The sequence below is a fragment of the Dermacentor silvarum genome, chromosome 8 (assembly GCF_013339745.2).
Source record: "Dermacentor silvarum isolate Dsil-2018 chromosome 8, BIME_Dsil_1.4, whole genome shotgun sequence".
In the NCBI taxonomy this organism is placed as follows: Eukaryota; Metazoa; Arthropoda; class Arachnida; order Ixodida; family Ixodidae; genus Dermacentor; species Dermacentor silvarum.
The window spans coordinates 21,277,498-21,290,004 of record NC_051161.1 but is presented as its reverse complement, the minus strand read 5'-3'; positions in this window follow the sequence as shown (position 1 = coordinate 21,290,004).

Below are 12,507 nucleotides of genomic sequence, written 5' to 3'. Positions count from 1 at the left end.
GGCTGCATGCGTGGCAGATTAGCCCCGTCGTCGCATCGGCGCGATTAGCGTCGACGGACGTTGCTCGGCGATAAGGGATACGGAAGCTGGAGAATGTTTGATCACTGCCAAATGACAACAGCGGAGAATAGAGGGAGTGTATGGAGGGGCGATATGGCCGGGACTGTTTCAAACGTGGCGCCGGCGGCCTTCTAGGGGCTCGAACCAAATCGCAACCAAATGCTCAAATACCACGTGTATTTGATTTGGCTTAAATGCAGATATCAGGCAAGGAGAAAGAGGCAGAAATAAACAAGAACGAATTAGTGCGGCTGAGTACAAGGCATTGAAATTGTTCGATAGATCCTGCAGGAAACATTGCCATTTTAGTGAGCTTCAGAACGTGAGCAAGAAGAGGCCATATATTCCATCATATATCATTTCAAAATGTTGACCGGCATAATAGACAGTGGTATATAGCTGTTCGGTGATTCACATGGCGGCAGCAGTAGTGTAGCTACATATTAGCCTGCTACGAAGGATGCGCGAATATTTCGCATAAGTATCTACGGCACGTGACAATCATATGACACATGAAGTTATATAATGTAGGTAAAGCGCAAAGAAAACACGGACAGCGGAAAGAATGAGGACTTAAAGAGCGCATATGTAAGTCCTCATTCATTCCGCTGTCTGTGTTTTATTTACACTTTGCCTGCCTTAAAATGTCGCCGTACCAACTAGCTCGGATACTGAACCTAGGGAAGTTATACAACTACACCAAATCCCTTGATGATATCGCACCTAGCGCACATTCAACTTCCCCTATGATTTCTCTGGTTTCATTGTAAGGTGACTAGCGAAAAATGTAGCCCCTCGGATCCCTTTATTCTCTCTAGCGCAAAAGGTTCATTAAGCACATGCGTGAGGAAAAAAAAACAGAAGAAAGAATAGTTGAACGACTTCTTTTGATCATTTGCGTCATTCCTCCGTTTGACTTAATACCGTCTCAATTTCATCCAGCCCAGAGTCGGTTTCCACTATTTGAGAGAGCTGCTACTTTCTTCTGACTTGCCTACCTCTCTCCCCCACCTTCCCCGTAGTAGGATAGCAAACCGTATTTTCCGTTTTGGTTAACCTCCCTGCCCTTCTCCTTCCTTTTGTCTCGCTGCGTCTCTTGAGGGAGGCCTGTTGTCTTTTTCTTCTTGTTTTCTTGTGTTTTCGTTTTGCGAGACAAAGCCGCTGCATCGAGGTATTGAGAAGTGGCCTTCTGGCGCTCCTTCCTGGTGGCGCTATTTCTCGCTTATTGTGTTAGCAAGGGTAACTACCCCGCTATCTTGGATCGAATGGTAGGCTGAGCGTCATTTTCTATTTGCTAGCGCTTGCGCTCACTCATCTATCTCGCACAGGCGGTATGTAACCAAGGTTACGCGTGTCAAAGAGCAAGTATTCGTACATTGTTAAGCTTCTGTAAGTGAGATATCTGGCGAATTTAACAATGGAAGGCGAAGAAGTTAACCAGGGATCTTAATCTGCTCCGCTAATCTGCATGCACTGATGCATAACGTGACGGGAGAGAAATGACAAGCGGACTAGGAGGAGAGAAAGTTGGCTGCTCTGTACTGAAGGGAGGGGAAAGACTGGAAGAACGAGGGGAATGGTAGTGAAGACGCGAAAGAAGAAATTACTCATGCACACGCGATCAAACGCCTAGTGACTTTCACATTATATCGCTCATTTCGTATGCATGCAAAGTGAAAGAAAGACAAACGGCGCAGTGCGAGCGTTGAAAGAAACTGGTGAAAAAACTGACAAGTGCAAACTTCTGCGAGTATAAGCCGAAGCATCGGATTATTTCAACGGGCACCATTCATTGCGGCTAACGCACGTATTCCTTTAAGTGCGGAGTGCGGGAACTCGACGAACTCGCAGCTGTTGAATATAACGAAATATTAAATACGTATTCACAGAGACGCGTTACTGGAACAACCAGATAGATACGCAGAACAGGACCTAGTAAAAATTTGTATTTTTCACGTGTACTCGGTCAGTTGGAGAGCGACAGACACTGGCCTCGTCTCTGGTATGCAGCATCAACCGATTCCTCTGAAGGGCGTCTACCTGGATACACCGCACCATGCAAAAAGTGCCTTGTAAAGCCATCTCGCAGCTTTTCATGTGACACGGTACGGCCGCCGAGCCTACAGCACTGAATCACTGTTTTGCGCCTGCATGTCCGTATTTTTCATCCCTGCCCATCGGCATTATAATAATAATCACCATTACTCTTACCGCTGACTTCCCCTCCTTTTCTCCTTGTACAGAGTACAAGAGTAGCCGGTACCCGCCGCGCTAGCCCTGAGCCTACGGTGTTGCTTTGCTGAGCTCGGGGCCACGTGTTCGATACTGGACGTGGCGGCCGCGTTTCCATGAGAGCGAAATGCAAACACACTTGTGTACGTCAAAGAAGCCAGCTGGTAAAAACTAATCCGGAATGCCCCACAACGGCGCGCCTCACAAACAGATCGTGATCTTGGCTTGTAAAACCCCAAAATTTCATTCTTCGAATAGCCAGTAAGAGTGAGCTACCCCAAGCTGACATTTCTCTCTGCCTGAGAATGCACGCACCTCGTTCTTTTGTTTACCGTCTAGGCCAGTCACGGATGCTGTTGGAGTTGTGCAACGCTTGGAGCTCGCGTTACCTGGGAGTTTGATCTCGGGTGAAAGTTTACTAGGAGCAGCCTGTGAGAAGAAAAAAAAAGTACATGCATTGACGTAAATTTTGAGAGGTTGTTTGCAAGAATATTCTAGCCATAGCCAAAGTTATGACAAGTAGCTTAATGATGAATTCTTTTGGGGCAATAAACCGAGCTTAACGGATTTAGCACTAATTGGTGTTAATTGAGATCTTACGCCGTGATCGTGTGCGGTGTTCGTGACCGGTTGTGATAATGTGCCTGTGATCTGTCTCTATTTCCTTATTTTGTTCTTATCCTTCCACCCTCATCCCGCCACCAATGTAAGGTAGCAAACCGGGTTTTATATTGCGGTTAACCTCTTTGCCTTTCTGTTTTCTTTCATCTCTGTAGTGCTACTGTCCGTCCATTGAAAATGAAAGGCTTGAACTCCGCACAGCTCTAAACCAACTAGACGGAAGACATTTGTCGTTGGACAAGATCTTGGGACCACGACCTCACCTATCACAGCTGCAGGAGGCCACAAAAGCGCTGCTGCGCTTTCTGAAGACTGCCGGACTGAGCGACCGTCTATGATACAGAGTACATAACTCTCACTACGTCAGCGACATCAACACTGAACTTCCTCTCCTCTTCGTAATCTTTTACTCCCCTTCCCCCAGTGCAAGGTAGCCAACCGGGCTGATTGCTGGTTAGAGTCTTTCATTTATCCTTATCGTTTTCTATTAGATTAAATTATGGGGTTTTACGTGCCAGAACCACGATCTGATTAAGAGGCACGCCGTAGTGGGGGACTCCGGAAATTTGGACCACCTGTGGTTCTTTAACGTGCACCTAAATCTAAGTACACCGGCGTTTTCGCATTTCGCCCCCATCGAAATGCGGCCGCCGTGGCCGGGATTCGATCCCGCGACCTCGCGTTTGCTCTCGTCTCTATATCTCACTATTTGTGTTGCAGCACAGGACATACACGGAAACAAGAACGCAAAACACGGCCCACGATGGATTTACGTCCTCTTTCCGGGGGCGCAACGGAAAGACTGCTCAACGAATAATAACACCACAAAGGTGTGCTAGGGGGGAAGCCGGCACTTTAGAGAAAAAGAAAATAGGAGCCACTCTTACTCATGTTGGCAAAACTCGCGTCTCTCGTCCAGCGTACTGCCTATATGTTTAATACGTAAGCTCTGCGCACGCAGCAGCAAGCTCAGATAGAAAAAAGAATTTGTTGTGCTTGGAGACGACCAGCGATGTCCTTTGACAATGTCGGTGGAAAAATAGGAATCTTTAGCTCCTCGCTCATATGAAGGCTTACTCAGAGTTTGGCGTTGAAGTCTACGACCACAGCACAAAAGTGAAACTAGTATAGTAGAATACTGCTTATTGTCAAGTTTTTTTTATTGCCCTTTGTATATCGGTACATTCAACTTTTTTTTTCTTTTTTTTTCTTTTTTTTTTGGCGCAGCAGCCTGTGGCCAATGCGGCGACGAGGAAACAATCCGTCATGTTCTGCGCCAGTGCCCGCAGTACAGTCTGCCGAGACAATTGATTCCGTCGTGCTCAACCAGTTGGACGACCGGCCTCTGTCGGAAGAAAGAATTTTGCAACATCGACGAGACTTAACATTGCATCAGAAGGCCGTACATTGCATCCACCGGCCTGTGTGAACGTCTCTAATTGGAATGTTCTTCTGTTAATTTGTTTCTCTTGTTCTTCTCTCTCTCTCTCTCTCTATTTTCTTGCTTTCCAACCCCTATTTCCCCCACCACAGTGCAGGGTAGCAAACCGGAAACTCGTATCTGGTTAACCTCCCTGCCTTTCCTTTCCCTCTCTCTCACTGAATTATTTTTTAATTTTTTTACGTCCGTATTGAATATCGTTCAGCAAACTGGTGGAGATCGGTTGCTACCGTTACCATGGCTTCATGTCTGAAACCTATTTGCGATTGCCGCCTCGTTCTTGGTACATGCTTTGTAATATGCACTGGGAGGTTTCATTTTCGTTCTTCTGAAGTATGTCATAAGAATATATTTGTAGTGAACATATGGTATAGTTTCTGACTAAACATCAGTATAATCGCAACTTTTTGAAAAAAAAAAGTCAACCTTTTCGTAACGTTTATTTGCGCATGGTAGATGGGAGCAGCCAGAGGCAACCCGTTCTCAATATGAAACGTCCAGTTTGAGATTTGATCTTGTACCTGGAGAGTTGAGTTGACGCTATCCGCATTTGTCTCAGAGATTATACTTTTTCATTCTCTATCAAAACAGAAGACGACAGCCTCATCGGAGCGTAATTTTTCATACGTGAGCATGAGGTGTGTCAAAATTGAAAGAAGATATATATATATATATATATATATATATATATAGATTTTTAGACATTCGACTACAATAGGAAATCAATATTTCAGTCTTGCCATAAGTGTAGCACTCCCCTATAGACGACTTGGGTATCGTGAGTTGACGCTCCCTGTACGTTCATTTGCACAGCCTCACTGATTCCTGTCTCTCTAGCAATAATTGGAAAGTCTGTGGTGCAAGTTGAATACGAGAACACTGATAAGAACATGATGCTCATCAATCTCCTCTGAACCACACTCCTCGAGGACACCAAGATTCGACATCAATCGCTCGCAAATTTAGACATATACACTATATATCAGACTTGTACGCAACAAAGTACATGTAATTAATTATATGTAATCTATGACATTTTACAGTAATTTTGTAATTTACCAATTACTTTGCTTAATTGGCAACGCTCACTATGATTCTATTATTTTTCAGTAACCAACTACGTCTAACCAGTTACATTACTGACGAGACAAGCTGTAACAGACCATGCAGCTTTGAGAACCTGAATTCGGCAGGAACTACAGTAAAACACCTGAGATTATGCCATGAAGCAGCCATGAAGCTCATGCCATGAAGCAGCGAGAGCTACATTGGCCGTATTCTCGCCGTTTCGCTGTGGCCGGTGGCCGCACCTTGAGCTGAGCCGTTGCCTAGCAGCCGCTGCAGCTGGCAGCGCCGCTCGCCACGCCACCTGGCATGACGTCAGAGGAGGAGCCGGTGAAACCGCGTTGCAACAACAGAGGAGAAGCAGGCGTTGCATCGTATATATAGAAGGCGCGGCTCGGTGGGATTCGTCGGCAGATATGAAAAGTGAGTCGGAGTGACTGAAAGAAGCCAGGCTTCGTCGTCGGAACGAAACCAAGAGGAGGCAGCGAGCCGAGGAGACGGAGGAAGAACGAGCCGCACGCCTCGAGAAGCATCGTAAGTACGAAGCGGCCAGGCGAGTGGATTCAGATGAGAATAGCACCCGAAACGTGTTCGTCACTGGACGACAACCTCTTATCCTCCCGCCTCACCGACCATCGGGCCGTCCTTTGTGGCAATTGAGAAACAACAAGATGAAGACTTTCAAAATAAATGCGTTACACTTTCAAAATGTCTAGTCTTTAATGTAACCATAGCTTAACGAGAGGTAACAACCAAACATAAACACTCAGACGTACGAAGCTAAACGATAAAGATGTAACCGTGGAGAGAACCAAGCTAAAGAGTAAGATTAACCGTACCTTTCGCTACGCAGGCATAACTGAGTTATGCCACAGGCAATTTTTTTAGACAGGCAAACCGAAGAGCTCAGTATTTATTTCCTCATCTTAATGCTCCACCAGATGTAGATACGACGAGCACAAACACATCTGATATATATATATATATATATATATATATATATATATATATATATATATATATATATATATATCAGATGTGTTTGTGCTCGTCGTATCTACATACGACGAGTACAAACAGTCTGGTGTATAAAAAGTCTGGTGTACGAACAAAGTAAATTACATGTTCCTGCGCTGTGGCTAGTAAAGGGAATCGATGTTTGTTTGCTTTTTTAATTTTTTGAGTGATAGGTTGCTTACACGTTTGTAGTTTCGAAGAACACGTGGCGGGGCAAGGCTGTATCCTTACGTGGAGTTTCTATATATATACCTGATTAAGCAGAATTAAAAAAAAACAATCCCTAATCATTTTACAGAACCGTTTAGGTACCGCCATATTGGGCTGATAACGCTTCCGTTTTCTGTCTTTAACAATGAAGATTACGGTACTACAGTCGATTCGCAAGCATGAAAACAGTTGTGAGTGAGTGAGTGAGTGAGTGAGTGAGTGAGTGAGTGAGTGAGTGAGTGAGTGAGTGAGTGAGTGAGTGAGTGAGTGAGTGAGTGAGTGAGTGAGTGAGTGAGTGAGTGAGTGAGTGAGTGAGTGAGTGAGTGAGTGAGTGAGTGAGTGAGTGAGTGAGTGAGTGAGTGAGTGAGTGAGTGAGTGAGTGAGTGAGTGAGTGAGTGAGTGAGTGAGTGAGTGAGTGAGTGAGTGAGTGAGTGAGTGAGTGAGTGAGTGAGAGCACATCATGGCTCAAAGCGTTTTGTGTCAGGGTTGCCTCCCATTATACACCACCCAGAAGGGACGCATAGTGTCGCTATCACCCATCGGCAGCGGCACTGTGACTGCTGGCATACTGCACGGCGTGCCAAAGGAAAACGTTCTCGGTCTCCAAGGGCGGCTCGAACGAAGACTGCGCACGCCCTGAACTCGATTTGCATGCATCTCAGCGATTCGATCACTGCGGATGCAGCTCCACCCTATCCTATACAACCGCGACGGCGATCGGGACGATTGATGGCGGGGTGGTTTCACACCTCCACACGATTTCTGGCATTTCGCCCAGGCGTTGGGTGTGCTACATTTTGTTTTCTTTGTGTTGTCACTAGAACAAAGCATTCTCCAGATAACGAAGCATCACTTCGCTGGCTAGAGGGTCATTTGTCATCGATGGTTTCCGGCGCGGTCGCACGGTGTCATCTTAATATGTATGAGGGTTACGGACTATCTGACCACACTGTCCGTTTTCACCGACCTTACTAAAGCATTCGACTCAATCAGCCACATTATCTTATTAGCCAAATTGTCTGCAACCGGCAGTTGTTAGCCCTGCCTTAACACTCATTGAAAGCTATTTATCTTACAGGCAACAAGCCTTGTACGTTAATCCACCGCTTTGTGAATTCATTAAAACTAACAAAGGAGTGCCTCAATGCTCAATACTTGGCTCTCCCATTATTCTTACTTTATATATAAATTACTTCCCCAACTGCCTTACTGAAACTGAAGCTTTCTAATACGCAGATGACAATCCGAATGTCATAACGCTCGCGTACCATGCATTGGGCGCCGGCTTAAAAAAAAAAAAACCCAGGTGGTCAAAATTATTCTTGAGCCCCCACTATCACGTGCCTCACAACCAGATTGTGGTTTTGCCACGCCACGAGTACCGCCATAATCATTGAGAAACCTACTAAGGTCACGCAGTTACCACGTGACGCCTGCACTTTCCCAATTAAACGCTCCTTTATTTAAAGCGAGGGGCAGAGGTATTGCGTGAACGACGACTGCGCACTTGCGGCTGCTGGCGACGCATGCAAATCTCGTGTTTGTTTGCATTAGGCTGTAAGCTATACCTGGCTTTTTTGCAACCGCGATCACTCTATAGCGAACAATTGCAATTCGCCGCGCGTCGTCGCTGTTTACATTCGGGCCACATCCGTTTCTCCGGCACAAACGAAAAGTCTTTTGAAACGAGCACTTGGCCGCCGGGCAGCTCGTCGACCAGCGTTTGGATCTCCCGCGGCGATAAAAACGATGGCAACGGTCCAGCGGACACAATGCTCCGCTGTAACGCCATTTGTCTCGCTAAAGCCCACCATCAGCAACTGCGAGCATAGAAGTAGTTTGCCCCCATATTTGCATTGTTTGGCCAATAAAACAGGATTAACAGTTGTTACCGGCTTGTACGTTATTGAGAACGCATGCATTCGTTAGCCAAAGAAATTGGTAGTAATTGGTGAAACTAACTAAGAAATATTGAGGCTTGTTTCTGCTCAGTGCGGAAAGTAAGCAAGAAAATATATATTCTAAGTCCCCTGATGCGCTCATTTATCTGTGGATACATTCGCCTATAATTGATTTCTGTACGCTGTCACTATTTATTGAGCTTCTTTCAGATTACGCTGTCATTTACCCATTCTTTGTTCAGCTTCTTGGAATCAACGTCGCAGAGTGACAATATGATATATCTGAAACACTGGTGTGTATCGCCGCTCGTTTCATGTGTACGTATATCGCAAAAGTTGTGCGAGGCGTACAATGTATCGCAAATGTGCACACTTTGTGTAACGAGTGGCTACAATTTTGCTTTTACAACGTGTCTTCCGAAACTTTCCGTGATTTTCAGTTAATTATTTGCATTCATATGTGGTTATAACACAGATCCTCACGTTCACCGCCACAAATGACTGGTTGACGTAAATTGTAGCTTCAGCTTCCCTCTATTCACTACCACCCGAAGATCTTCGCTGAAACATCCGGCTGTGTGACAAGCCTACTGCATTACAGATGTCGCAGCTAACTGAACTTGAAATGCCGGCAACGATAATGAAAAAGCTTTTATTGGTTTTTATATAGGCCAGAAGGAACATACGCCCTTAAGAAGTAAAAGCTTATACTCTGACAGTTTACGCTGGTTACTGCCTGCGTAAAATAAAATCATTAAATAAGACAAGAAGAAACAAGTATCAGTAGAAATAAATTTGCAGTAACGCGTACGAAGAAAAAGAAATGTCGTTTAAGAAACGGCGCGGTAGCTCTCCACAAACAGAAGCGCTTACGCGATCATAGTTCAATTCCGCTGTTCTAGCTATCTCCACTTCTTTCGCTGGCAGCCGACAAACTGTTGAGAGCGCGCTTAGGGAAGCGCGAAATGTAGCAAATATTAATCACAGATGCGACGCCTTTCGTGAGTGTCGGAATAATACCGAAGGCACACCATGGTACATAATGCGGAAGCGCAACGAATGAATGAATGAAAAGGGAGAGGAAGGTCCGCTCCAGCTGCGTTAACAAGTAAGCAAACGCTTTCAGCGGTACTCTTTTACGCAAGTGCTTTCACATCCTAATGATAGCTGGAAATTGAGGGTTGTTTTCACTTCATAGCTTAAAAAAACATGAAAACGAGAAGAAAGTGAGGCAGAGAAATAAACAAATAAGTGACGCAAATGAAAGCGTGCCATTACGTTTCCCAATGCTTTCGAAACAGTCGGCATGCACGTACACGGTGCGTACGCACTCGTACAGCTTTGCATGGATAGCGGTCCGCTTGCACCTCCTCCTCGCTAACTCGTTCAAATACTGCGAAACCGCACGGGATTCGCAGCGCATACCAGTACGCGCCCTAGATCCCTGCGCAGAATCCACGTACTTTACGGTTTCGTTGCGTGCTGTGAGCACAGGCTCGTTTTGACGTATGGGGGATTAGTCTCCCCGCTTATCGACTGCTCTCGAAGCTTGGGTGTCGCATTTCTTTCAGTGGAAGATAGGCCAGTGCGCGCATTTTGAATAATTGCGCTGGCGGGGATAGAGTGCGTGGGTATCGTCAGATTTCGCTCGCGAATTCGAGGGAGATGCCTGAGGGGCGGGAATCGACGCTTTGCCAGCCCATAAAAGCGAAGCACTTTGGTTCTTACTGAGGCGGGGGATCGAACACACCGAGTTAAAGAGACGCGCGCGGTACTGTCTTGAAGAATGGGAAACGAAACGCGACGGTCAAAAAAAAAAAAAAAAAAAAGACGAGCTCAGGCCAAGGATACAATGCCTGGGGACCTTGCGGGTCAGGCAGTTAACTGATAGCGTTCCTTGTGGTTTGCGTCAAAATGGCAATGACGAAGCCGTGGTGCTCTGACGAGTTGTAAATGAAATGGAAAGCGGTCCGCAAGTAAGAACCTTTGTAATATTCACGTACAGTCGCGAGCAAAAGTTTGGAGACCACGGCATCAGCAAAAAATTTAAATATGTTCAAGCACAGCTCCGCGGCCTCGAATTGGCTTAATACGTTGTATTGGTCAAACACGTGCACGTAGGCGTGCGCTCTTGATTTCAGCCGGAATGCCCACGCTGCAAAGAAAAAATAAAATCGTGGCACCTTTGGTCCACAAAGTTTTGCTCGCGACTGTACGTACACGTACGCTCATTCATGGCAGTCGATGGCATCTGGTTCGACGTGACCATAGCCATATACAGAACACAATCACGCTTTAGTAGCCATATCATAGATTAGTAACCTTTTCGATGGGCAGTGGTATTTACACACGTAAATACCTAATACATAGTGTACTTAACATGCGAACTTATGTGCCTGGGCCCACACTTAAGAGGCACGCAAGCCAACCATAAGAAAAATGCGCAGATGCCACGCTCTGTGGGAATCGGTTTAAGCATTTTTTTTTCATTTTTGTTTCACTAAATGTTTGGATTTTCTTTGACCATCAATACTGGCTATCACCATTATCGGCACCTAGACCTCAACTCCAGATGCAAAGCAACTGGGTTCCTCATACCAGCTCAAACTGCTCCAGTTTGATGCCTCGCAGCAGTCGAAGAGATACTAGCACGGAGGAATTACTCGCGGATGGTCACAGTTCACACTAAGGAATCCTAATCAACCTCCTGTTTGCAAGAGCCCAGGCTTTATCACAAGGGTGGCTCTAACCATCACTTTTATGGCGCCAAGTCTATCGGACAAGGCACTTTTAACGCGATAGCGTTAAGGACCCCGTGTCGCACAAAATCCGGTGTAGGCAAACGGCGTCGGCGTGCGATGTCGGCGGGTGGCGGATAAAGTCATCCCCAACCACCCCGACCGCGCAGGCCCTCCACGTGGTCCAAGGTTTTGGTGAACAAAAATTGAATTTCTCACAGTGAAATCCGTCAGAGAAATGGTAAAGAACGATTTTACCATTCAGCGTCGGATTCGCCGTCGGATTGTTTACCAATCGGCGTCGGATTGTAATTTGAATGTACGAGAAAACCTAATTCTGCTACGAAGAAACTGATACACAAACCCTTATTCTTCTGTGACTGTCTCTGCGGATGACTGACTGTATTTTTTAATTTTCTCTCCTTATCTATTCTTCCCCTTTCTCCCTCCCCAAGTGCAGGGTAGCCAACCGGGCACGTCCTTGGTTAACCTCCCTACCTTTCCCTCTTCGTTTCTCTCTCTCTCCTTTTCCAGCATTTCTACCAGACCTACAGCCGCGCGTTCGGGTACTTGCGACAGTGATATCCAGATGGCGCTCGCATCCTAGGCAGGTTAAATTGGGACATCGCCTGCTAATTCGTTTTGGACACGCAAGCGCGTTGGGGCAATAGCAAACAATTAATAAAATAATAAAAAAGTGCTAGGGCCTTCACATTTTAATATAAGACCACTTATATTGCCCCTGGAAAAACATCTTTCCAGCAATGCATTTCTGTTTAAAAGTGAAGCCGACTTTAGGGGATCGGTGTAAGCTTGGTCTTTGTAAGCTGGCTTTCCCACGTCCAGTGTTGCAGTGAATGAAGCCTACTTGCCGTATGCGAACGATGCGATGCGAACGGGTTCCGATAACGCTATCGCGTTCCACTCTCTAAGGCGAAGCTTAAGCGTACTCCAAGTTTTTTTTAAGAACGCACTAAAGATGTTACGTTGGATACTGACAGCCGTATCCCCCGACTCGACTCTCTACCATCAGTCAAGTAAGTGGACTGCAGCGATGCCTCCCTGCTGGAGTCGTGGATAAAGGGTAAAAGTAAGTTTCTCCCGAAAGGCGAAGCATTCATTTATCTTGCGGAAGCAGTTTTAACTTGCTAAATAAATTAAAAAGCATTGTGTCACATGAGCACTGAGAAACATGAATCGATCTCACTCGATGACCACGAAC